At 34.1% G+C, this 26705-nt stretch overlaps 1 protein-coding gene and 1 long non-coding RNA gene across 2 annotated transcripts in view; both read right to left on the bottom strand.

The window, feature by feature from the left end:
* LOC115211864 (inter-alpha-trypsin inhibitor heavy chain H4-like) overlaps positions 1-26705 on the bottom strand; it is a 241022-nt gene that overhangs the window by 101285 nt on the left and 113032 nt on the right. The window lies entirely within an intron of this gene.
* Positions 1459-26236, bottom strand: LOC118763363. The gene is made up of 3 exons (XR_004999113.1): positions 26226-26236; positions 15476-15486; positions 1459-1604 (listed from the first exon to the last, which is right to left on the bottom strand). It is a non-coding gene; the product is annotated as an uncharacterized LOC118763363 (long non-coding RNA).

Below are 26705 nucleotides of genomic sequence, written 5' to 3'. Positions count from 1 at the left end.
CCGGCGTGTCGCTGATAAGGTAGATCAGGGCAAGGCGGTGAGCTGTTAGAGACGTTATCATGCCGGGCGAAGTGCTTCGCGGTATTTCGTCTGCCGTTACGTTCTGTGTTCAAATTCCACCAAGGTCGACTTTGCCTTTCATCCTTTCGGGGTCGATAAATTAAGTACCAGTTACGCACTGGGGTCGATATAATCGACTTAATCCGTTTGTCTGTCCTTGTTTGTCCCCTCTATGTTTAGCCCCTTGTGGGTAGTAAAGAAACAGATAAGGTAGATCAGGGCTAACCCAGGCCTACACAAGAAGAAGAAGAAGAAGAAGAAGAAGAAGAAGAAGAAGAAGAAGAAGAAGAAGAAGAAGAAGAAGAAGAAGAAGAAGAGGAAGAAGAAGAAGAAGAAGATTAACAGTAGCAACAACAACAACTATAGCAACAGCAACTGATTTACTTTTATGAATGTCAGTTATCAAATGAATCATCGATAAAAAACATTTTCAAGATAACGCATGGAAGTAGAAAAACATCTTAGATTACGAATTATATAAATAGATTTTTGGGCGTTATTTCTTGTTTGTAATTTGTAATGCATATCCCTTTTACTCTGCACGTCAATCTGCTGTTTTCAGCAAAGTTAAATATTTGTTATAAATGTGGCTGGTTTTAGAAATTCCTATAGAATTTCTCACAGAAGTCCCTATCTGAGGATATCAGAATTAAATTATTGAAGCAAACGATACATTTCTGAATCATAAACGAAGAACAAAATTCTTGACGATGAAAAGAGAAATATGCAACAAAATGATAGAAATATAGGCGCAGGAGTGGCTGTGTGGTAAGTAGCTTGCTAATCAGCCACATGGTTCCGGGTTCAGTCCCACTGCGTGGCATCTTGGGCAAGTGTCTTCTACTATAGCCCCGGGCCGACCAATGCCTTGTGAGTGGATTTGGAAGACAGAAACTGAAAGAAGCCTGTCGTATATATGTATATATATATGTATGTGTGTGTGTGTGTGTGTGTCTGTGTTTGTCCCCCTAGCATTGCTTGACAACCGATGCTGGTGTGTTTATGTCCCCGTCACTTAGCGGTTCGGCAAAAGAGACAGATTAGAATAAGTACTGGGCTTACAAAAGAATAAGTCCCGGGGTCGAGTTGCTCAACTAAAAGGCGGTGCTCCAGCATGGCCGCAGTCAAATGACTGAAACAAGTAAAAGAGTAAAGAGTAAAGAGTAAATGGGTCGGTGTTAAAAAACCCAAACAAAAGCTTTATATCCAAGAATATATCTTTTAGCATGGTTTAGTCTTTTGGATTATTCAAGATCTAGTGAAAACCTTCCACCAAAATAGTAGATGATCTGAATGTTTTTTAAATATCTAATACTTTTTAAAATATCCACCTGAAATGTATTACTATATAAAAAAAAAAGACTCCGCCGGTTACGACGACGAGGGTCCCAGCTGATACGATCAACGAACAGCTTGCTCGTGAAATTAACGTGCAAATGCTGAGGCATTCACAGACACGTGTACCCTTAACGTAGTTCTCGGGGATAATCAGCGTGACACACGAGAGTGACAAGGGCTGACCCTTTGAATAACAAGTACAACTCCTTTTTGCCAGCTGAGGTGGACTGGAGCAAACGTGAAAATAAAAGTGTCTTTGCCCTCAAGTACACAACGCGTCGCCGGGAATCGAACTCACAAAATAACAAAGTTACTATTTATATTCTTTTTTCTCCATTCTTATTAATTTTATTTAACTTCAGTATTTATTCCCATTATGTTTGCAGACTACTATTTTGGAAATTTCGTTTCTTCTTCAATGTGAAACTATTCGCAAAATTTATTACATCAATTCAAGGTTGATAAGAATAAACAAAATTGGAAAAATATTTGAAAATATTTTCAAAAAATGTAAATGGAATTCGCTATCTTTTATTTCAAAATTCGGAAAAGTTAAAAGAAAATACATAAAAGCATACTTCAAAGAACTCCGAGAAGATTCTGTTACGTCTCTACAGTCTCGCGAGGCCAAAGTTTATCTTGGTTTACGAGGTGTTTAATACTGAAGGTAGAGAACTCTTGTCCTTCACAGGTTAATTCCCAGGTGCAAATGGTGCTCACCTTCAGTTGAGCGTAATAAAACTAGTGACTCACTCATAGACACACTACACCGAACGGACTGAGAATGAAATCTACTGTGTGCAACCAGGTACGAAACAAAGAGTTGATGAAAATAGATACTCAGTAACTGAAAGGGACTGAAGAAATTATTGTTTCGGAGATACAAAGAAAAAAAAATTAAAAAGTATTTATGAAAAGTTGGAAAGATTGGAAAATATCATGGCTTGTTATAATGTATAGAAAATTTGAATACACAGATTTCACAGCGTGTTTAAAACCTGCAAAATGTATCTTTTCTCTGTCGATTCTTCTGATTCATAGGCGTCCGCCTTTTAAATAATTTTGGTAATTTTATAAACGCTTATCAAATGTTATACAGTTTATTTAATTCCATGGAACATTTTGAACAGATGACATAAAGGATTTTCCGAACCTGCTCTCTTCACATAAGTATCTAGATATCTAAATATAATTAATTTTTTGTGGGGTTAACCGATATGCGGGTATTCTATTTCAGATAATACAAAAATAACCTAATGAGTATATCTGACAGTAAACTCATAGTATCAGTTTGCACATCACGAAATAATGCATAAAGGATATAACCAAAATTACCAGCTGGTTATTTAATATGCTTCATTAGTTATATCCTATTTTAGTTAATACTTATATTTATTAAATATGAAGGAACTACACGTGTTTCACTATTGGAAGATTACAGTATATATACATATACACAGGTTCTATTTCATAATATTATATATCTAATTTTACATCCCTTTAAAAATAAGCAATGCAATTAAGCATTAAAGATTAAAAATTAAGAATTGAAAATTAAGAATAAAAATTATACTTTGTAATATTAAAAATTAAAATTTATAAATTATACATTATAAATATGAATTATTATATAAATCATGTAAAATCAAGTATGTGTCAAATACAGAATGTGAGATATAAGATTAAACATCAGAATAAAAATGTTTGTGTTTAAATGTGATATATCACATGTATATATGTACTTGAATTTTATATATGTATTTGAATTTTATAACAGCACAAAAACATGCTTAATGATGGCTTGGTGATAAATATTTTTCTAAAGATAAAATCAATTTTTCATCCTTAATATGGTTCTGCTTTGTCATAAACGTAATAATTAACCTCTTCTTGCTTATATTAAGGTCACCAATTTCGTATCATTACATGTGCGTACATGTGTGTGTGTGTACATGTGTGTGTGTGTGTGTGTGTATACGTGTGTATAACCATACGTGGACTGTTGGCGATTTTCCTTTCCTTTCTCTTTGGACTTTCCTGTTTCTGACAAAGAGCTATGCTCGAAACCTTAACAGCAAATCTCTTCTTTCACCGAGCGTCAAATTAATATATTGCTTGATAATCGACATAGTGACAACAGGGTCAATGTGAAAGAAGAAGAAAAAATAAACAACTATGATGAATTGAAGTGGGAAAATACAAGGAATGTAACGTGTTTTGTGACGGAAAGTATGGTGGAATGGAAAACTGAACTGGTGGGATGAAAAACAAGCTTAGTTTTGTGACGGAAAGTATGGTGGAATGAAAACTGAACTGTGGGATGAAAAACAAGCTTAAGAAGGTTAAAACTTTCAAAAAAAGACAAAAGGATATATGTAACGTGTTTTGTGACGGAAAGTATGGTGGAATGGAAAACTGAACTGGTGGGATGAAAAACAAGCTTAAGAAGGTTAAAACTTTCAAAAAAAGACAAAATGGATATCATGAAAAACAAGCTTAAGAAGGTTAAAACCTTTCAAAAAAAAGACAAATGGATATCTTTATCAGTTGGGATCTATACTAACAGAGAGCAAGAATGAGAGAAAGAGAGAGAGAGAGAGAGAGAAAAGAGAGAGAGAGAGAGAAAAGAGAGAGAGAGAGAAAAGAGAGAGAGAGAGAGAGAGAGAGAGAGGAATAGAGTATTTCATTTGGAACTTACTTGAAAATGCTCTGTTTAGAAATAAGAAGATAGATCCGTCAGAATCTGTTCTTATACTAGACTCAAATGATCATAGAATTTTCATATGCAGGTAACTGTCTGATGCAAATATTGAGACAGGTTATCTTGAATGTGTCAACAAAATATTGTTCTGCTGTTTGTATGACTAATGTGGTCGATATAACTGAGTGTTATTTATAAATCAATTTTTAATGAAGAGGCATTACAAGCAAGAGCATCCAATAAGACTATTCTGCAAAGATGAAAATCTTTAAAGAAATATGAAGATTCAAGTGGCTGCATTTCTGGAGGTGAGAAGACTTACAATGCTACCTCCTTGAAGATTCAGGAGGTAGAGCATGTTAGGCATAAGATTGGTATGTTTTAGGTTGTGTCGATTAGATACTCCCAAATAATTTGATACTGCGATATCATACTAAAAACATTTTTGTCTTGTCGAAAAAGAAAAATGGTGGGCTGTATTGAGAGTGAATCCTACGGTTAGACACACATTCATAAAAAAATTATTAGGACAGTAGATATAGAGTAGGATATGTCTATCTCAAAAATCTATATATACATGTGGTTTTTCTCATAGTAGTCGTAGATGGACGAGTCACTGCGGCATCGATATCAATAAATGTTTCGTATATCAGTCGTATAATTGCTTGCTGGTACGAAGTGGTAGCAAAAGGTTCTCAGACTAGTTTTGTTTAATAAAAAATAACGTATTTTCCTAAGTTTTAACAACATCGCCTTCGAAGTAGTCACCTTGCGCAGCAATACACCAGTCCCAGAGTTTCTGTCACATTTGGAATCCAGCCTGGAAGTAATTTTCCGTAAGCGAGTCGAAGACCTACAATTCCCTCTGAATCCCGACAGCGGTGTTAAAACGGTGAACTATGAACTGCATTCTCATGCTGGGAAAAATATGGAAGTCCGTAGGGGCTAAATCTGTCAAATACAGCGGATGCAGAAGCGATACTATGTTGCTATTGGCAAGAAACTCACGAGTGAGGAGTACTCAGTGACAGGGTGCATTGTCGTCGTAAAGAATCCAATACTTCACGCTCCACAAATCCGGGCGCTTTCGTCCCTCAAACGCCTCAAGACGTCGCTGTAGAACTTTCGACCCTGGGGGACTAATTCTCGATGCACAATACCACATTTCCGGTGGGGTGGGGTGACACACGTGGTAGTCTTCCAGATCGCTCATCGTCTTCTTGGCAGGTTCTTCCGCTTTTGAAGCGCCTGCACTACTCGAAACTGCGTGCAACCCATTGCCTCGTCGACATAAGCTATCCCAAGCATGCTTAATGTCTCTATAACAGACTTTCCAAGTTTAACATAAAGTTTTCCGTTGGCTCATTGATCCTGTCCATGACAAAATCGCAGACTACAGCATACAAGTAATCACAAAATCACAAATTTCACAACTTGCGAAGTATACACTTAGCACACTGCCTCATGAAGGCCATTGCTAGTTCTCACAGCACATGCAACCGTGTGCTGCCACCTGTTAGCGCGCTACAGAACTAATCTGGGAACTTCTTGATACCACCTCGTATTTGTGATATAAGTGGTGACACAACTATTCCAATCTTATTGAGATAGAAACAGATTATTTACTGTAAAGTCTATTGTCAGCTAGGTTGAAAATATATTACATTCATTTGAAGACAACTCTAAATCGTGATGATCCAGCAAACATGACCTACTTGACGTGCCAGAAATAATAACTCACCTTCACACAGATCACACCCTACTAACCAAGATAAAAGAACACATTGTATAATATATTCCTAGATGTACCATATTTGAAGAATAGCTGTCATGGTCATAATAATAATAATAATAATAATTGTGTACAGTGCTCAGGTGCACTACAACTCATCTAAAGTGTATATATAATCAGGTGTAGTTTCGGCGGATTTCGGAAAGCATGAGGGCCTTAAAGGATGCAGTGTCATGGCAGTCAACAACTGACGCAGGCAGTTTATTCCATGCTTCAGCAACTCTGAGCGTGAAAAAAATGTTTCCGAAAGTCATGGGAGCTGTGTTGTTTCTGACTTTGTAGGCATGTCCACGTGTGTTAGACACATGGAGATCAAAAAGGTGTTCAGTGTTGTTGTTGGTGAGGTGGTTGATAACTTTGTGGGTGTTTACCAAGTCCGTCGCCAGACGCCGGAGCTTCAGTGAATCCATGCCCAGGGAAACAAGGCGCTCAGAATATGGTAGGTGTCTGATGGAGGGTATGCATTTGGTTGCACGTCTCTGGACAGATTCCAGGAGGTCAATGTTCTGAGCAAGATAGGGGTTCCAAACTGATGATGCGAATTCCAAGTGTGATCGTACCATAGCTGTATACAGTTTTAAATAGATGGCTGGAGATGGCTGGAGAGCGGCTAACAAAATCCGTCATGGACGGATTACCTGTGATCTGCTTGATCAGTGCAGAAAACAACAACATCAACAACAACAGCAACAACAACATCTCTAGATGATAATTTCAAAAGATATTTATTGGACAGTTGGAAAACAGGAATGGCTACTTCATATTCTTCTGCTTTAAATACGTTTGGGAACAAAAATTCGTAGAAAAATGTACTCCGTCCTCGAGATTTATGCAAGAATTTTAAATTATTCTCTTAAGATATGAACTAACAATGTGTGTAGAGTAGTTCTATAATTTATTATATTAACCATTAAATCTATATATGCATATAAAATATCTAAATATGTAACCAACAGTAGTGTAAATATAATATAATATAATATAATATATAATATAATATAATATAATATATAATATAATATAATATAATATAAATATATATAATATAATATAATATATAATATAAATTAATATGACATATATATATATATATATATATATATATATATATATATATATATATATATATATATATATATATATATATATATAATATAAATAATATAATATATATACATTATGACACCGGGTCATAGTGCTAGTATATATATATATATATATATATATATATATATATATATACGTTTAAATATTTGTTGTGTGCAAGATTTTTTATGTGAAGTCGTGTGTTGAAACATATATTGTTATATTTCGGAATGGTCATATTGCCAGTTTAGCCAATAAAAACACACGCACTATATATTTGGTGTTACTTTGCTTCAGTGATATTTATTTTTTACATTAATCTTAATCTTATTTCGGCCAAAGTTCTTTCGTCACACTCCTGTGACCGCATCAGTGGTCCTTTGTTTTCTTCTTTCTTATTTGTGTCTCTCCTTAAGATTAATGTAAAAAATAAATATCACTGAAGCAACGTAACACCAAATATATAGTGCGTGTGTTTTTTATTGGCTAAACTGGCAATATGACCATTCCGAAATATAACAATATAAGATATATATATATATCTATATATATATATATATATATATATATATATACATATAGATTTAACAAAGTATTACTAGCATTATTAAAAATAACAATAATAATAAAATGGTCAGCAAGTTTAACCTAAATAGGCAAAATATACAAATAAATTAGGGTACCGAAATATCAACCTACTAGAAGTAGGATTCAACACTCCAAGGCACGGTGAATGTAACGAATATAATAAAGATAGGTCTTACCTTTGCATAAAATGCAAAGCAAAAACAGATAACTTGGTATCAATTGATATCACCTTTTGTGCGTTAGCACTTAATTAAGGATCAACCAAGTTTACTGTACTCATATACTTTGCAAATATTCATTTCATTACACCGTGCGCGGTGAAATCAATCATATTAATATATATATATATATATATATATATATATTATATATATATATATATATATATATATATATATATATATATATACTCTTCACTCGCATTTTTCGCCAAATATATACGCATATATATACAAACTCATACACACACACATGCATACCATATAAAAAATTTTTTGGGGGGAGGGGCATATGTATATTCATTTTTCGTATATGCGTGTGTGTGTATGCGTATATAAACATGTGCGGGTATGTACATATATGGGCGTGTGTGTATGAGCACATAAGAGCATGTCCGTATATGAACGTAGTTTTTATGCTTTGTATACTTCCTTATTTTTTTTTCTGTTATCTTTAACCATGTTTTTTCTTGTGCTTGTGCGTATATAGACGTATGTATGAACGTTTACGGTACGCATGTGTGTGTGTATGAGTTTGTATATATATATGCGTATATATTTGGCGAAAAATGCGAGTGAAGATGTGTACGTTTTCATAGTGACGTATAAGTACGCACGTGGGTCAGCGAGCGCACATGTGAGCGTATGACTAGACATGTTTACTATGAAATTTTAATCTTATTTTATTTTATATAAGTAGCAGAATTATAACACAGTGATTTCCCTTTATATAACGGTATTTTTTATAGCGTTTTTTCAGATGGCCAGATAACCGAAGAGATGGTGTTGTGGATTTCCACTTCGGCATCTGAAACTCAGAGTTTTATCTTGACTATTGAGTAATTGTAACATATCATTTTATATATTATATATATATATATAATATATATATATATATATATATAATTATGATTGGGGCCTGTAGTTAAATTTATATATTTCTGTATCATAACGATCCTAAACGGATAGATTGATACTTTACATTATATGACTATCAAACTTCGTTCTTCTCCCTCATATCGTAAAACAATGGGATAAACTTCCACTACCGGTATGGTAACTGACTTTATGATATAACCCTGCTTCACCAGACAACACCATATGATTTGGGGGTATTTCAATGCAATGGAATTCGTTTACATAAGCACCTGAAATAAATAAAAAAAAACGTGTCAACAAAATATATTTTTACAAGACAATAGTTCTTGGATTTAATTAAACATAAACTCATTCTCTTAATAAGTTTTTGACGATTAATTTAAGATATATCTATCTATCTATCTATCTATCTATCTATCTATCTATCTATCTATCTATCTATCTATCTATCTATCTATCTATCTATCTATCTATCTATCTATCTATCTATCTATCTATCTATCTATCTAACTATCTATCTATCTAAATGTGGATGCAAATAGAGAGGAAACATGAATGAAAATATAAGTTGAATACCTGGTGGTTATGTACTTTTATATCTTTATCTTGTGTCTATTCCGACCCCCTCCCCCACGAACCAAGTAATTACGAAGTAAGCTTCTTGCCACACAGCTAAGTCTTAATCTTAATGCTTCAAAATAATATTTCGTTTTTAGAAAATATATATTACTTACCTAAAATTCCTCCCGCTTGAACAATCTTGCCAAGTATATTGAAATGCACAGATAAAGATGTCTCATCGTTCATACTTTTGTACTGGAATACTGTCATTGAAAATGTAGGTGTCACTTCGAATACTTTCAGTTTGGGGACATCAGTCGGGCTTTGTGGCTCAAGAATAATTTCATCTACATATGCAGAAGTCCTTATACGTATTCTGTTAAGAGTTTCTAAGCAGTTAATGTTTGACGCCCTTTTCATGTAACCATAAACATTAACATCTGTGGAATAAATTTATTTTACATTTAATTAATTATTTTGAATTTTATATTATTGTACTTATACTCCTTAGATAAAACATGGTAAACATTTTCAGAATGATTAGAATATTTCTTTCTTTGAATTTGAACACTTGCATTATATTTGAAATCTCGGAATTGAAAATATTATTTACGAGCAATGGACGGTACTGAGTTGTCAAACATTTAAACCAAATTTTCTCAAAACGACTTGCCCGACCCTCCCATAGGCCTTCCCTCTGAGAAACACTGATTTAACCTAAATTTGAAACACCAACAACAGAAGAAATAAAGATTTTTTTTTCTATTCCAAGAAAAACGATTTTACAAATGCACGTTTCCACGGCTTTATCGATCGCATTCTCACCTGGAATCGATTTTTGTAATTTATGCAAGACTTATACACGCCCTGATACCGTCGGTATCTACATATCAAATTTGAGCGCAATCGGATGGAGGATGCCCGAGATCCTAGAAGACACACAGACAGAACGGATCTTATATAATAGATGTGCTTTTGATAATTATGTGACACTGGAACAAACATATCTCCATGGCGAAATCCAGTGGTAGGAGTGAAGTGTCTTACTCACTAATACATGAAACGAATAGATTACTCACAGACAGTCAATCAATATACAGAACTGAACGTTTACTCTTTGTGAAGGATAAACAAGTTGGTGAACGAGGAGGTAAAATGTAGATAGTCCAAAGATAAATAATGCAATAATATAATGATGGCGATTGAAACTTGCAGCATTTAGCTATACGATGAAATATCATACGAACAAGGAAGGCGGCGAGCTGGCAGAAACGTTAGCACGCCGGGCGAAATGCTTAGCAGTATTTCGTCTGCCGCTACGTTCTGAGTTCAAATTCCACCGAGGTCGACTTTGCCTTTCATTCTTTCGGGGTCGATTAAATAAGTACCAGTTACGCACTGGGGTCGATGTAATCGACTTAATCCGTTTGTCAGTCCTTGTTAGTCTCCTCTGTGTTTAGCCCCTTGTGGGTAGTAAAGAAATAGGTATTTCGTCTGCCGCTACGTTCTGAGTTCAAATTCCACCGAGGTTGACTTTGCCTTTCATCATTTCGGGGTCGATAAATTAAGTACCATTTACGCACTGGGGTCGATATAATCGACTTAATCTGTTCGTCTGTCCTTGTGTGTTTAGTCCTCTCTGTGTTTAGTCCATTTTGGGTAGTAAAGAAATAGAAATATCACACGAACAAGGATAATGCCCACTCTGACATATTTCAGACATATTTGCTTACAAACTTGCTGGAGCTATTACTGCTTTGACACAAAGTGACATCTATAACAAGTTGTTATCCTGGAATACGTCGGTTACCCCATTTTCTTAGAGCTCGTAATACCGCTTTTCTAGAGCGAATGTAGAAAAGAATTGTGCTACAGTTTGTACAAAACTATAAAACCTCAATTTCTATCATCCTCACGAAGTGACATTTATCACCGAAAACAAGCCTATAAAACAGTTTAGTTTTAGTTAAATGAATAAAAATGAACAACTTTTCCTGCTAGTGTTCAAGTCACTGCCTGGAATCGAACTCGGAATCTTGGGGTTAGTAACCCGCGCTCTTAACCACTACGCCTATGCCCGTGGCGTAGTGGTTAAGAGCGCGGGCTACTAACCCCAAGATTCCGAGTTCGATTTCAAGCAGTGACCTGAACACTAATAATAGTAATAATAATGATGATAATAATAATGTTAATAATAATAATAATAATAATAATAATAATAATAATAATAATAATAATAATAATAATAATAATAATAATAATAATAACTCTTCCTGTTGTTTCATGTAATTGAAATTTGTTTACAAAAGTTGATGAACATTTGTATTTAGTGCATTTCCACGACCCAATAGTTATACGACAGCAGTACTCGGATGCTTAGCCTATGTGGAATGCTAAATTATTAATTCAGTCTAATAGAAAAAACTCCTTGATATCTATGGATCTGAAGGATTATACCTTTGAGAATGGTGATATCAGCAATTGCATATCACACAAATGCGAACTCACATGAAGGAAACTCAAGCAACGTCCGACAGAAGGCAATCCATTTGGCCTATAGATCACAAAACCATCTTAGGAAGCATTTCTATAAAGTGCTTTGCTGATGTAGTACACTTCCAAAGTTTCTTGTTGTGTGCAGCAACAGGTGCTACATACTATGAAGTTCTTTGCTTTGAATGTTCTTCTTCTCAATGCAAGTCAGTGTCCCTTTGGCCAATACCTCATGGACTAAGAAAGTTCAAGAGGTGTGGTAAGAACAAAGATTCGTCAAAAGAATATCATATATCTAGATCTGATATAATGTATATATTTAGGAAAATAAATGCATTCCTTTGTGTTGTGTAAGTTCTTGAACGTTTGAAAAAATCAAAAGAGAAGAATGACAGCCACCGTATTACAATGCTAAATGTAAGTTTAAAATTAATATATAAGGTGGGCCAGATTCCATGGCTCACTTATTAGTTATATTTCTTATTATGCTTATTTTATTGTTATTGTATTATTTTAGTTTTTTAATGTACGTATTAATAAATATTAAGATATTAAAAATATAACTAACAAGTGAGTCATGAATTTTTACCCAACCCTGTAGATAATATTGCAAGCTGGAAAATGAAAAAATGTAAACAATATTGAACAACTTCCAAAAGTAACTCATGTAGAATAATTATAGATATCATCTATCTATCTATCTATCTATCTATCTATCTATCTATCTATCTATCTATCTATCTATCTATCTATCTATCTATCTATCTATCTATCTATCTATCTATCTATCTATTTCAAATCTTTTTTTTACTTGCTTCAGTCATTTGATCACGGCCATACTGGGGCATCGGCTTGAAGTGGTTTAGTCGAAGAAATGTATACCAGGAGTAGTACTTATTCTATCGGCCTCTTCTTCCGAGTTGCTAAATTATAGGGATATCAACACACTAGCAACGGTTGTCAAGCAGTGGTGAAGGACAAACACAAACACAAAGACACACATGCATAGAACCCCACACACACACACACACACACACACACACGCACGCACGCACGCACGCACGCACGCACGCACGCACGCACACATACTCACATATGACCCGTCTTTCAATTTCTGTCTACTAAATCTATTCACAAGGCTTTGTTCGGTCCGACCCTATAGTAGATGACACTTGCCGAAATTGTCATGCTGTGAGACAGAATATGGAACCATGTGGTTTGGAAGCGATCTTATTATTACACAGCCACGTCTATCTAGCTACATTAATACATGTAGTTATTTCCAAAATATTAATATAAAAGAAGGAATATTATAAGAAGGATGTTACCATCCTATGTCTCCAATTTCTATGCAACCTCTTTCAGGATCCCTGTATGTGTATTGACAATGACAATATCAATATCTATCTATCTATCTATCTATCTATCTATCTATCTATCTATCTATCTATCTATCTATCTATCTATCTATCTATCTATCTATCTATATAACTATCTATCTATCTATCTATCTATCTATCTGTCTATCTATCTAGCTCTCACTCCTCGCATAATATTATATATATATATATATATAATATATAATATATTATGTTTAATCCAAACATGAACAAAGAAAAAAAACAACATGCGAGGACGTAGAACAAGTATAGTGTTACTGGACGCTCAGGAAAGGAAGGAAAAAAGGAAGATTTAACGTTTCGAGTGGAGCGCTTTGTCAGAAACATAGAAAAAGAAAAGGTCAAAGGAAGGGAAAACGGAGAAAGAAAATCACCAACGATACACACACGGTCACAAACAAACACAGACACTCACACACACACCACACACACACACACACACACACACACACACACACACACACACACACACACACACACACACACGCATAATCAGACAGCTAAGTACAATTTAAAATAAAAAATGAACACTGAAATATGCCAATTCTAATGTATAATATTCGAAGGAGCAAAAAAAAGATCCTATTAGTGGACTTATATAGCAGGGTCTCTTTCACTGATATTTCCACATGAAACTTCCCTTCGATCTGGAGTAATTTATCCAAGTCATCCTGTTATCATGAGTTCTCCACTTCAGTTAACGGGCGAAAAGTATTTTGTATTGAAGCTATTGAACATCTTTAGGGGAACCATCACATAACAACAGGAGGGAAACAATTAGAAGATATTGCGTACCATGATCGACATCATGATTAAGGAAAACAATTAGCTCCCTTTACTACCATATGGTGGAATGTGTTAGTGTTATAATCTCACTCCAATTCGCATTTGAAATATTATCAGCCTAAGTATTGCCAGCTGAAGAGTTATCATCCCAAAATTTACCACTTGAATGATTATACCCATATTTGAAGCTATAATTTCAGTTATATTCTGAAATATAATAAAACAAGTTGTGCATATTTTTTTATAATGAATAAAATATCCCCTTGTTTTATGAAAGGCAATCAATATTAATATTATTTTTGGATAAATTGAACGTAACTTGAATCTCGTACCTGCTTGTTTATCAGCCAAAAGAAGGATTTCAATTTGGTTTCTGCATTGAATATTATGAGTAAAACACAAGTCTGACGAACAGTTTAATGGCTTTATTAGGATACCTAGAAAGAAGGTAAAACAGAAAAAAGAATTTTGAAATGTTATGTTTTTGCATTTGCTGTATGCCGAGAGTCATTACGTAAACATACTTACACACATCTAAGAAACAAATTATTATTATAATACAAGTAAAATCTTAAAGTATTATCAGCAGAAGTAATAAAATTATAGTTTTCTGTAAAACAATTTTAGAACGATTATATTCATTACTGGTTGTTGCTCAAGTGATTAATAATAAATGTAGATGATTCGATTATGTAAAAACATAACAGGTTTTACAACCCAATATGTATATGCTATTATTTATACCTCTATATGTAGTTCGAGATCCAATTCTAAAAATAATTATTTCACGTTCTCTCCAAATCAAATATTTATGGTGTCAAGTTTTTTCTAGAATTAAATGAAAACTCATTACACACTAACATTGTGGTATCTTGATTAGTAACATATGTTGTGCATGTTATAGAGTTTTGAACTATGAAGGTTAAGCAAAATTACATCAAGGTTATTCTTAGGAAAGTCGTAACGCTTGTGAATCTTTTCCTTAGTGTTAGCTTAAAGTCTTACAAACAAACCAAACAATTAATAAAACGCAACGTTGACATCATTGGTATGGCAAATCGAAGTTGCAATTGATGAAACTTCTCTTGTGTTATTCATAATTGCCTGTGGTAAAAATTCTTTACCATGAAGAAATGAGCGCAAATCACATACAATATTATTCTCACCAATTACTCTTTTACTCTTTTACTTGTTTCAGTCATTTGACTACGGCCATGCTGGAGCACCGCCTTTAGTCGAGTAAATCGACCCCAGGACTTATTCTTTGGAAGCCTAGTACTTATTCTAGCGATCTCTTTTGCTGAACCGCTAAGTTACGGGCAGGTAAACACCACCGTCGGTTGTCATGCGATGTTGGGGGACAAACACAGACACCAAAACATATACACATACATACATACATACATACTACATACATACATACATACATATATATATATATATATATATAAATAAATCTTAGGGAATATATCCAATGACAGGGAAAAAAAAACTATCGATTTAGGAATTAAATCCAATTTTATAGTAAAATATTATAAAATATTATTGAGACAAAACCACTATTTTGCAAAACAAACAGGAAGACTTAATCAATACTAAAATTTAATAAATAGTCAAAAAAAAACCGCCATATATGACGGGCTTCTTTCAGTTTCCGTCAACCAAATCCCTCACAGGCTTTGGTCTGTCCGAGGCTATAGAGAAGATACTTTCCAAGGTGCCACGCAGTGGGAATGAACCCGGAACCATGTGGTTGGTTTTCAAGACAGGAATTTATTTTATCGGTCAGTTTTGCCGAACTACTATGTTTCAGGGGTAAACAACCAAATACAAGCTGTCAAGAAGTGTGTATATGGGGAGGGAGAGGGAGGAATTAAAAAACTGACACAGATACACACATTAATGCACACGCATGTATATATTATATATATATTGTTCGTCTGGTATCTCGATTTTTGTTCATTCATTATAAATCTTGAATTATGCGTGCACTGACGATTAAATAGTGCATTTCTGCACTTTTTAATATTTTGCAGCTGAATTTTGTTTTTAAGTGGCTAGCTTCGAGAGTTGCATTCCCTCGCTTTCGGTACGATGTGTTTATTTATTTTGGTAGTTTTGACTTTAAGAGTCTTTCCTAGCGTGTGGCATTTATGCATAGTAATGCCCTCTATATAATATAAATAAATATATTTAAGAGAAAAATTGGTGGATTTTTCTCTTATGAGGTTTTTCACGCTAACTACTTGATAAATTCTTATAAAGATTTTATCCTATTGTATATATATATATATAATATATATATATACACAGGTTTCCACACAATTTCCGCCTACCAAGTTCCAACATATCGCATTGGTTGATCTGTGGCTATAGTATAAGACATTTGCCCAAGGTGCCGTGAAGTGGGACTAAACCCAAAACAGAGTGGTTGTAAATCGAGCTTCTTAACCACAAAGCCATGGCTATTACAGTATGAAAGTTACTGATAATTTTGAGAATACACCCCTTTTGATACTTATTGCTTTGATATCTGTTACTAAATTTTTTGAATCACCAACTGGAGATTAATATCTTTAAAAGCAAGTAAATACAGAAATATTTCATAAATGAAATGAAGTTCATGTTTTCTTACCAGGACTATGGGGAAAAGGTGGTAAATATCCTGTTGAAGCTGTGTGAGGAACTCTGTGTGAAGGTGCTAAAACAATATAGTACGATTTGAGTTTAACGCAATATTATAACAATTTAAAGCTTATTCTACATGAAAAGTGAACGGAAAACTTTACTTTCGGATTAGACCATTCTTCGAATAAAGCATCCATTTGGATTTAACACTAAATTCCTGGACAAGATATAATAGAATTGAAGTCGTTTTGGGTGGCCATATCTACCCAAAATGAAATATCGTTAAAATTAGACTACATTGTTAATGCTAAAATATATTTCATCTGCCTCATAACAATAAATACAATAGCTCTGCGTAAAATTATTTACTGCATGTTATGTAGCTCATCTTTATACAACGGTGTCTTCTCTTGTTATGCTGTATTCCTGAGAAATGACACTTGAAGTGTATGAGAAATGACAGTGAGAAATGACACTTGAAGTGTATAAGAAACAAACTGTTAAGAAAAGCTCTGAAGATATTACAAAATCATTGTTGCCTATTTCTGTTTTATCTTCATGTATTACAATACTTTCCCTAATGTAATTTTTCATGACTTGCATTAAGAGAATAATTTAAACGAATTACACAGGCCAACAATAATTCTTTTTCTCTGATATCAAAAACTTTGGAACCGAAATGAAAGTTTTTGACACAAAGGTCCAAAAACTTAATTTACTCTAGAACTGCTTTCACAACTTCATAGCTCTCTTCCAGTTTTGTAGAGTGAGCACCTGCAACATAGGCGAATATTTTCCTATTAAGAAGCAGAACATATTTCAAACTTCTTTTAAAACGATCGATAAAAAGGTGCCATTCACTTGCATCACATTCCTCTAAACTCATCCTCTGAAGCAGTCCTTCCTTGTTTGTGCAGTACTCTCACTCGAGTTTTTGTTTGAAGAACGGAAGAAATTCAGCATCCATGGTGCGATGAAAGATGATTTTGGTTTCTTCTTTAAGAAGGATTTCTCATTTAATTGAGACACAAACACTTCTGCAGATTCTTTTGATAATTGTAAGTCTCTTACTAAGCCACTGAATTCATTTTGATGAAATAACTGATACACACATACGACTGTCTTTCAATGTCTGTCTACTAAATCTACTCACAAGGCTTTGTTCGGTCCGAGCCTATAGTAGATGACACTTGCCGAAATTGTCATGCTGTGAGACTGAATCTGGGACCATGTGGTTTGGAAGTGATCTTATTATTACACAGCCACGTCTATCTGGCTACATTAATACATGTAATTATTTCCAAAATATTAATATAAAAGGAGTATTATAAGAAAGATGTTACCATCCTATGCCCCACAATTTCTATGCAACCTATTTCAGGATCCCTGTACGGGTATTGACAATGTCAGTATCAGTATCAATCTCTATCTATCTATCTATCTATCTATCTATCTATCTATCTATCTATCTATCTATCTATCTATCTATCTATCTATCTATCTATCTATCTATCTATCTATCTATCTATCTATCTATCTATCTAATTCTTGTTAAAGAATAATGAATATGTACTCCACCTGGTAGCGCTCTAGCTACTTGGTGAAGGTCCCTTAGAATCCTCCAAAGTGAAGGTATCTTTCTGTTCGGTACCGTAGTTTGCGCATGTTCGTATGAATAAATTAGTGTTCAGTTGCGACAGTAATTCCAAACTGTAGTCTTAATATCTTTATAGACACATGACGGTCTTCATCTGAAAATTTTCGAATTTTTTCATTTAGTTCTGACGTTCTTTCCCATCTAATACTTCTCGTCATCCCTCGTCTCCTTTCCAGCGTACTTGAACCTCTTGTGCCAACGAAAATCAGATGTTCAATTTATACATATTAATCCATAAGAAGTTTGGAGAATTTCATAAGTTTCTGTAGCATTTTTGTCCAGATTGATACAAAACCTTATTGTATAGCAAACTTCCATTTTGCCTTCACGTCCCGACTGAATTTACAAACTAGTGAGCTGTGACAAGCAGTGTTGAGTAGGGTGCGTTCAAAGTGCTGTTGCCACCGTCTCCTTCAATCTAGAATAACAAAAGAGTGGGTATATTAATTATATTATAAAGTTTTATAGATCCATTACAGACTATCTGATCAATTAGTTTTGCCGTGGGTATTAAAACTGGATGGTAGATAACCGCACGGATAAGTAATACTGAATGTTGTTCAGAGATCACAGGAAGGGGAGTGAGCTGAAAGAAATTGAGAGCTTATTCTATTCGCAAAAGGAAATGAACATTATGTCTAGCCGAAAAAACAGTCAAATTAAAATTGTCTCAGCACATAAATTTCATAAAAAAAATATACATGTTATAAAGTATCTACATACCCGCTCTCATAGGATCTGTAAGTGAAAAGAAAATTTCATATAGTTATGAAAATATCAAATATAAAAATATTTATTTTAACATATGTCTAAAAAATAATGAATAGATTTATTACATAGTTTTGAAAATATATAATATTCAATATTTACATTAATCTAGGAAGTAATAGAGTTATAATATTATTCCAAAGAACCATCGAATCATTAAAAAGATAAAAAGAAATTTTACTAAAACGGTCAGCTGTCTCTCATATTCATTGCAGTTGTTCTACATTATATAATTGGAGATAAAATAAGGTGGTAAATTTTGTCTATATATATGTCTGCATTTCCGGTTGCAATTGATTCCTCTACAATAAGTAAAAGTTGATAGAATTTTAATTAAACTGAACAAAATACGAAACTACAGATTACATATAGAAAAAACAGTATTCATTCAGAGCTATATGAAACGCATAATAAATCTGAACTTAATTACTATGATTATTATACTGGCGAAAACATAATGCCGCTGTCCCTCGATTCATACGGCAATCTGTTTGCACACATTCATTTTATTTGGATCTTGGTTTTGGTCTATATTGACAAAGATAGCATTTCAACGTGTACGTTTAAATTTTTGAATAAGAAATAAGTGGTTATGTTGTTACTTATGAAACAAATTTTATTTGCCAAACATATATCTTTGAGTAATGCGATAATCGTATACATGTAAATATATATATATATATACATATATATTTTTTTTCTACCCCTTCGGTCATGAATGACCATGGGATTGCACCTAGAAAGTTACCCTCCTAGACACAAGTCCGGGCAAGGTTGTTTATGGAAGGCCAGCAGTCGCCCATGCATACCAGCCTCCCCTCTCCACACCACCAGTGTTATCCAAGGGAAAGACAAAGGTCGATACAGCTTGGCACCAGTGACGTCGCAACTCATTTCTACAGCTGAGTGAACTGGAGCAACGTGAAATAAAGTGCCTTGCTCGAGAACACAACACGCAGCCCGGTCCGGGATTCGAGCTCACAACCTCACGATCGTAAGCTCGACGCTCTAACCACTGAGCCATGCGCCTTCACGTATATATATATATATATATATATATATTCGTAGATACCAACACGCTAAGAGGGACCAATGCGGTCAAAACTAATATATATATATATATATATATATATATATATATATATATATATTAGTTTTGACCGCATTGGTCCCTCTTAGCGTGTTGGTATCTACGAATAGTAGTACCCTCAATATAATATAAATGAATATTTTCAAGAGGAAGAATTTACGGATTTTTTCTCTTACGAAGTTTTTCACGCTGACTACTGATAATTTCTTTTAAAGATTTTATCCTCAATTGTTTATTTATATTTTTCACCGGAATAGTTCAATACTGAATTTTTATTCCGACTAGGCAATTTGTTACCGAAATGCATTGCGAAAAAGCCCGCCATTTTCATAGATATGTAAGGATAAACATTCGTACAAGCTACGACGAATTCTACGGTTGGCTATCGAGTTTGTAATGTTATGTTTTTTCTTATATTTCTTGAGTTTGTTGCACTGACGAACATGAAATGCATATTCTGCATTAAATGCGAAATCACATGTGATATGTAACTGAATTCTTTTTTAAAATGATGTGTTTTGAAGTTTTGCATTCGGTAAAATTTTGTTTATTTTTAGTAGTTTTGACCGCATTGGTCCCTCTTAGCGTGTTGGTATCTACGAATAGTAGTACCCTCAATATAATATAAAATATATATATATATTTGTCCCTTCTCGAGCCATGCCTGGCTCATAAGGGCCGGTTTCCCGGTTTCCTTGGCGTATAGGTTTCCCCACCTGGACGGGACGCCAGTCCGTCGCATGTGAGCTGCAAGATGCAGGAGGAAAGAGTGAGAGAAAGTTGTGGCGAAAGAGTCAGCAGAAGTTCGCCATTACCTTCTGCCGGAGCCGCGTGGAGCTTAGGTGTTTCGCTCATAAACACATATATCGCATGGTATATATATATATATATATATATATATATATATATATATATGAATACTATTCATCTAAAGAATAAACTATTTGCGTTCTACGAAAAGTATTTATAACGTATTGAATAACTCTTCAGTTTAATGAAAATTGTTTTTAATTATTCCTTGAAGATATATAATGTAACATTATATATTTGGTGACCATCCCAATAAAGCTAATTTTCAAAATGCCTATCTATCCAAATTTCCTTGCTTCCCAACATCAACGAAAATCATCTGTAGTTGTCATATTAATCTGCCTCAGATAAAGTCATTATAAAAACCACGTCACACATGCAGAACAACAGATAACGCATAAGAAACCTTAATCTATTTTCCGTGATCATTCTGATAACAGTGCAATGGTTTACAAGTCAGTCTCTTGGTTTACATGTCAGTAGACTTGTATAATTTCATTTTAGTAGTGCCTTGGTTTCAGTTGATTTTGAAATGTGATTTTATGTACATAGATACATTTAGTCGCCAAACGTTCCATTTTATTCATTAAATTTTTTTTCTACCTCTCAACTTTCGTTTCAGTTTATCAATAATGAGAAAGTCTACACGCTCAAATAACACTCAACATTTTTTCCCTATACTTTGAGATTGAAAACTAGTTTGAAATGTTAAACCAGAACAGAAAGGAACGTATTTCTGGAAGGAAACATGAAAATATTAAATCAACTTCAAAAGAATAAAAAGGTTCGATAAAAATGGGCAAACTTCGGACTGTATGTCTGTTTTAAAAATTTATAATTATATCAAACACATATATTGCGTCATTCACATGTTATTTAGACTTAAACCGGGAGTCATCGAACCAATCTACTGTGTAAAACAAACGACCACTGTACGCTTATTCTAAGAAGGAAGTTGAATTTTCGGCAGAAAATATGAAAGCTATGAACATTGGCTTTGTATAGAATATTGTTACTCACGTTGCTGAAGCAAATGATCTGAAAGAGAGAGAAAAAAAATTAAAGAAATATTGTAGAATTTATTACATCCTGTTGTAGAAAAAATACTAGAATTCCCAGTGCGAGTGATATATTAGATAACTAAAACCGTAGAAATTGGTAGTCGGGCGTAATCTTAGTTGTCCAGAAAGGGACAATCAATTAACACAGACATACCCCTATATACACACGCATGCGCGCATCAGAACATGAGAGACTATGATGTTAGATATGAAAGAAGTCTTGCTTGCCAAGTTTATATTTGTGAATAATGAGAGAAATTATATGTTTAATATAAATTTATAAGTATTCTTTTATAAATACAACAATATTCTTTTCTACTCTAGGCACAAGGCCCGAAACTTTTGGAGAGGGGGCAGTCGATTAGATCGACTCCAGTACGACCCCGAAAAATTCCGCCGAGGTCAACTTTGCCTTTCATCCTTTCGGGGCCGATTAAATAAGTACCAGTTATGCACTGTGGTCGATATAATCGACTTAATCCGTTTATCTGTCCTTGTTTGTCCTCTCTGTGTGTAGCCCCTTGTAGGCAGTAAAGAAATAGGTATTTCGTCTCCCGCTGCGTTCTGAGTTCAAATTCCGCCGAGGTCAACTTTGCTTTTCATCCTTTCGGGGTTGATAAATTAAGTACCAGTTACGCGCTGGGGTTGATGTAATCGACTTAATCTGTTTGTCTGTCCTTGTTTGTCCCCTCTGTGTTTAGCCCTTTGTGGGTAGTAAAGAAATAGGTATTTCGTCTTTCACATAAACAAAAAATCCCAGATTTTAGTTCAATGCTGTTTAAATGAGAGTGTATCTGCTAAGGTTTGTTAGGATTAGTTTATTTTACGCATACAGAAAAATGTATGTAAAAATATCTACTCACCCAATACATTAGTACCTGTAACAGCAATAGAAAATAAATTTAGCTATGGAAATATCAAATATATAAATATTTATGTTAAGATATATCTAAAATAACTGAATAGATTTATTACACAATTTTCAAAGTATACAATATTCTATATTTACGTTGTGGCTTAGTGGTTAAGGTATCAGCATCATGATCGTAAGATTGTGGTCTTTCAAGACCAGGCGACGCGTTGTGTTCTTGAGCAAAACACTTCATTTCACGTTGCTCTAGTCCACTCAGCTGGCAAAAATGAGTAACGCTGAGATGGACTGGCGTCCCGTCCAGCTGGGGAACACATACGCCATAGAAATCGGGAAACCAGACCCATGAGCCTGGCTAAAATTTAAAAGGGCGCATCTTTTTTTATTTATATTTACGTTAAAGTAGAAAATAATAGTTGTAATATAGCTCTATAGAACTATGGAAAAGTTAATTTATTCAAGCGGTCAGCTGTCTTTCATATTTATTATAGATGTTCTACACTATATATTTATGGAGACGCATGGCTTAGTATTTACAGTTTTTGACTTATGATCGTAAGATTGTGGTTTCGATACCTGGACCTGGCGACGCGTTATATTCTTCATCAAAACAATTTGTCTGTGGTTGTCATATTAATCTGCCTTAGATAATGGTATTATAATGCAGAACAGCCGATTATAATAAACCTAAGCATATTTTTCATGATTGTTCTAACTATAGCGTAATGCAGTTGTCCTTCGGTTTACCTATCAGTAAGTTTCATTTTAGTAGTGTCTTGGTTTCAGTCTATTTTTGAAATGTTTTATGCATATAGACACAACATTAAGTCGTTAACGTTTTGTTTGTCTTTTAATTTTTCTTCCGTCTCTCTTTCATTTCACTTTATCCATAACACAGTCTAACTCGAAAGTAACCCTCATGTTAGAATTTTTTCCTATACTTCTTTAAATATTTTAGAGATTGAAGACTAGAATTTGAAACTTTAAATAAAAAGAGAAAGGAACCTATTTCCTGAAATAAAAATGAAAATATTAAATAATTTTCAAAATAATAAAAGGATTCGATAAAAGTGAAGAAACCTCAAACTGAATGTCTTTTTAAAAAATTGACAGAAAAACTGAAAACATATATTCCTCCATTCTCCCGTTATTTAGACTTAAACGGTGAGTCATGAAACTAGTTTACTGTGTAAACCCAACGGTAACCATACGTTTCTTTTAAGGAGGTCGTTTAATTTTCGGTGGGAATTATGGGTGCTATGAATATTGGCGTTGTGTAGAATATTGTTACTTACGTGGATCAGGGAAATGTGTTGAAAGAAAGAGAGACAGAGAAAAGATATATTTTAGACTTTATTACACCCTCTTATAGAAAAAAACAAACAAAACATTACAGACTTCGTACCCCGAGTGATATTTAACATGACTAAAATTGTAGAAAGTAGTGTTCCAGCCTGACCGTAGTCGTCCAGTGACCGAAACCAAGAAAAGCGTAAAATAATATTTGAATATCGGGATTGTTGTTCAAGGGCAAATTATTTGATTTGAAATATTTTCTTAAAACTAACGCAATTACTGTGTGGAAGCCTCATATTAGCCAATCAAAAACTTCAAAAACTTCACTGCATCGTTTGTTATTTTGTGTTAAAGTTTTTGTCGTACTATTTGTTTTCGTATGTTTAATGTGTTTTCTAGAAGGCGGCGAGCTGGCAGAAACATTAGCACGAAATGCTTAGCGGTATTTCATCTGTCTTTACGTTCTGAGTTCAAATTCCACCGAGGTCGACTTTGCCTTTCATCCTTTCGGTGTCGATAAATTAAGTACCAGTTGCGTACTGGAGTCAATTTAATCGATTAGTCCCCTCCTCCAAAATTTAGGGCTAAGCAAAATTTAGGGCCTTGTGCCTAGAGTAGAAAAGGGCGCATTTATTATTATTTTTTTTATATCTAGCATCACAATTTTTAGAGTGTTCATTTCTACATAGAAAAATGCATGATATTAAAATAGGTATTGAATCCCTTAACCATAAAAATTACATTCTATTGAGTATTTTGGTAATGTTTCCTCTATTTCAATTTTACCCAGATTTAAAACAAGTTATTTTATTCAGAATGGTATAATATTGGTAACATACACATTTTGGGCGGGGGAGGGAGGATAAATAAATTTTTTTTAGATTGCTATAGCTACCTTATAATTAACTTGTCAAATGTATTACTTTCGTTAAGGACATATGTATATTCGAACAAGTGTTACGAACTCCATTGTGTAATAGAAGGTAATAATTTCATTCAGGACGAGAGTAATTCTTATCACAGATCACACAGATTGCAAGGCGACTGCTTAGCTAGGCTCATGGGCCCGGTTTCCCCGGTTTCTATGGCGTATGTGTTCCCCAGCTGAATGGAACGCCAGTCCATCGCAGCGTTACTAATTTTTGCCAGCTGAGTGGACTGGTGTAACGTGAAATGAAGTGTTTTGCTCAAGAACACAACGCGTCGCCCGATCCAGGAATCTAAACCACAATCTTACGATCATGATGCTGACACCTTAACCACTAAGTCACGCGCCTCCACGATGCTAGATATAGAGAAGTAAAATAACGAAGCATTTCTACTTACGGATATTCGGGGCATAATATCCAACTGCAAAATGAAATATAAACAAAATGTAACTTAATGATGATAAAAGAGGCTTTTCGCTGAATATATTAACATAAATAAATACTGTATGGTTCCTAGTTAAAAGTGTTTCCTATGAATATCCATGATACAGAAGTATATATGTATATCTACTTCGTGCTTATACATAAATGCATACATACGTACATTCACTCATATGTATGCATCTATATGTATTTTTATCAGTAAACGATATTTTCTTCCTCTTCTCAAAGAACCATTGAAATTTATTTTACTAATTGGAATAAAATAAAAGTAAAGGTAATGATACAGATATATGATCTTGGTACGTAACGGTTGACTCAGCGTATCTATGTGGTTTGATAACAAGTGAACTAAATCCCTCATATTCTCTCTCTCTCTCTCCTCTCTCTCTCTCTCTCTCTCTCTCTCTCTCTCTCTATATATATATATATATATATATATGTATATATATATAGTAGAGTTCACAGTGATCCGTTGGTAGGAGAGGTGCAGCCGGAGGGTAAATGCCCAAAAGAGAATTCGTAAAGGGTAGATAGATAGAAAGTCCAGTGGAGAAGTTTGTGTGTGATAAGAAATGCCAGGATCAACTGGTGCGACCACGTGAGCGTGTGATATAGCATGTGATATATGGGAAGAGTTCACGAAAAAACAAAAGACGAAGACAGGTGGTGTATAAAACAAACAGATATATTAGTATGACGTTCAGGAATTGAAAAAGTATTTTACGTTTTGAGCCTACACTCTTCTACAGAAAGGGACACAGAAAAAAACAAGGAGAGAAAAAGTGTGTGTAGTGGCTACGATCTATCCTGGCAACTGATAGATAGATGGGTAGCCACTACACGCATTTTTTTCTCTCCTTGTTTTTTTCTGTGTCCTTCTCTGTAGATGAGCGTAGGTTCGAAACGTAAAAGTCTTTTTCAATTCTTGAGCGTTATAGAAATATATGTTTGTTTTATACACCACCTGTCATCGTCTTTTGTCTTTTTCGTGAACTCTCACCTATATATATATATATATATATATATATATATTATACATATATATATATATATATTTAAAAAAGGAGATGTGGAACACGAGTTGTGATATATAAAAAAAGGAAATGAAGAAAATGCTGACAAAATAATTTAAGTAAGGGAGAGTGTATTTTATTAGGTGAAAGTTCTTTTTACCGGTTGCGCATTTGTTATGCTTATCAAAAGATATTTTTTAAAGAGAGATAGAGTTCCTTTCTGATAGATTGTTTTC

Source organism: Octopus sinensis, linkage group LG5, assembly GCF_006345805.1.
Source record: "Octopus sinensis linkage group LG5, ASM634580v1, whole genome shotgun sequence".
Taxonomy (NCBI): Eukaryota; Metazoa; Mollusca; class Cephalopoda; order Octopoda; family Octopodidae; genus Octopus; species Octopus sinensis.
Note: the sequence above shows the minus strand (reverse complement) of the source record. Positions and strands in the feature narration are given on the sequence as shown.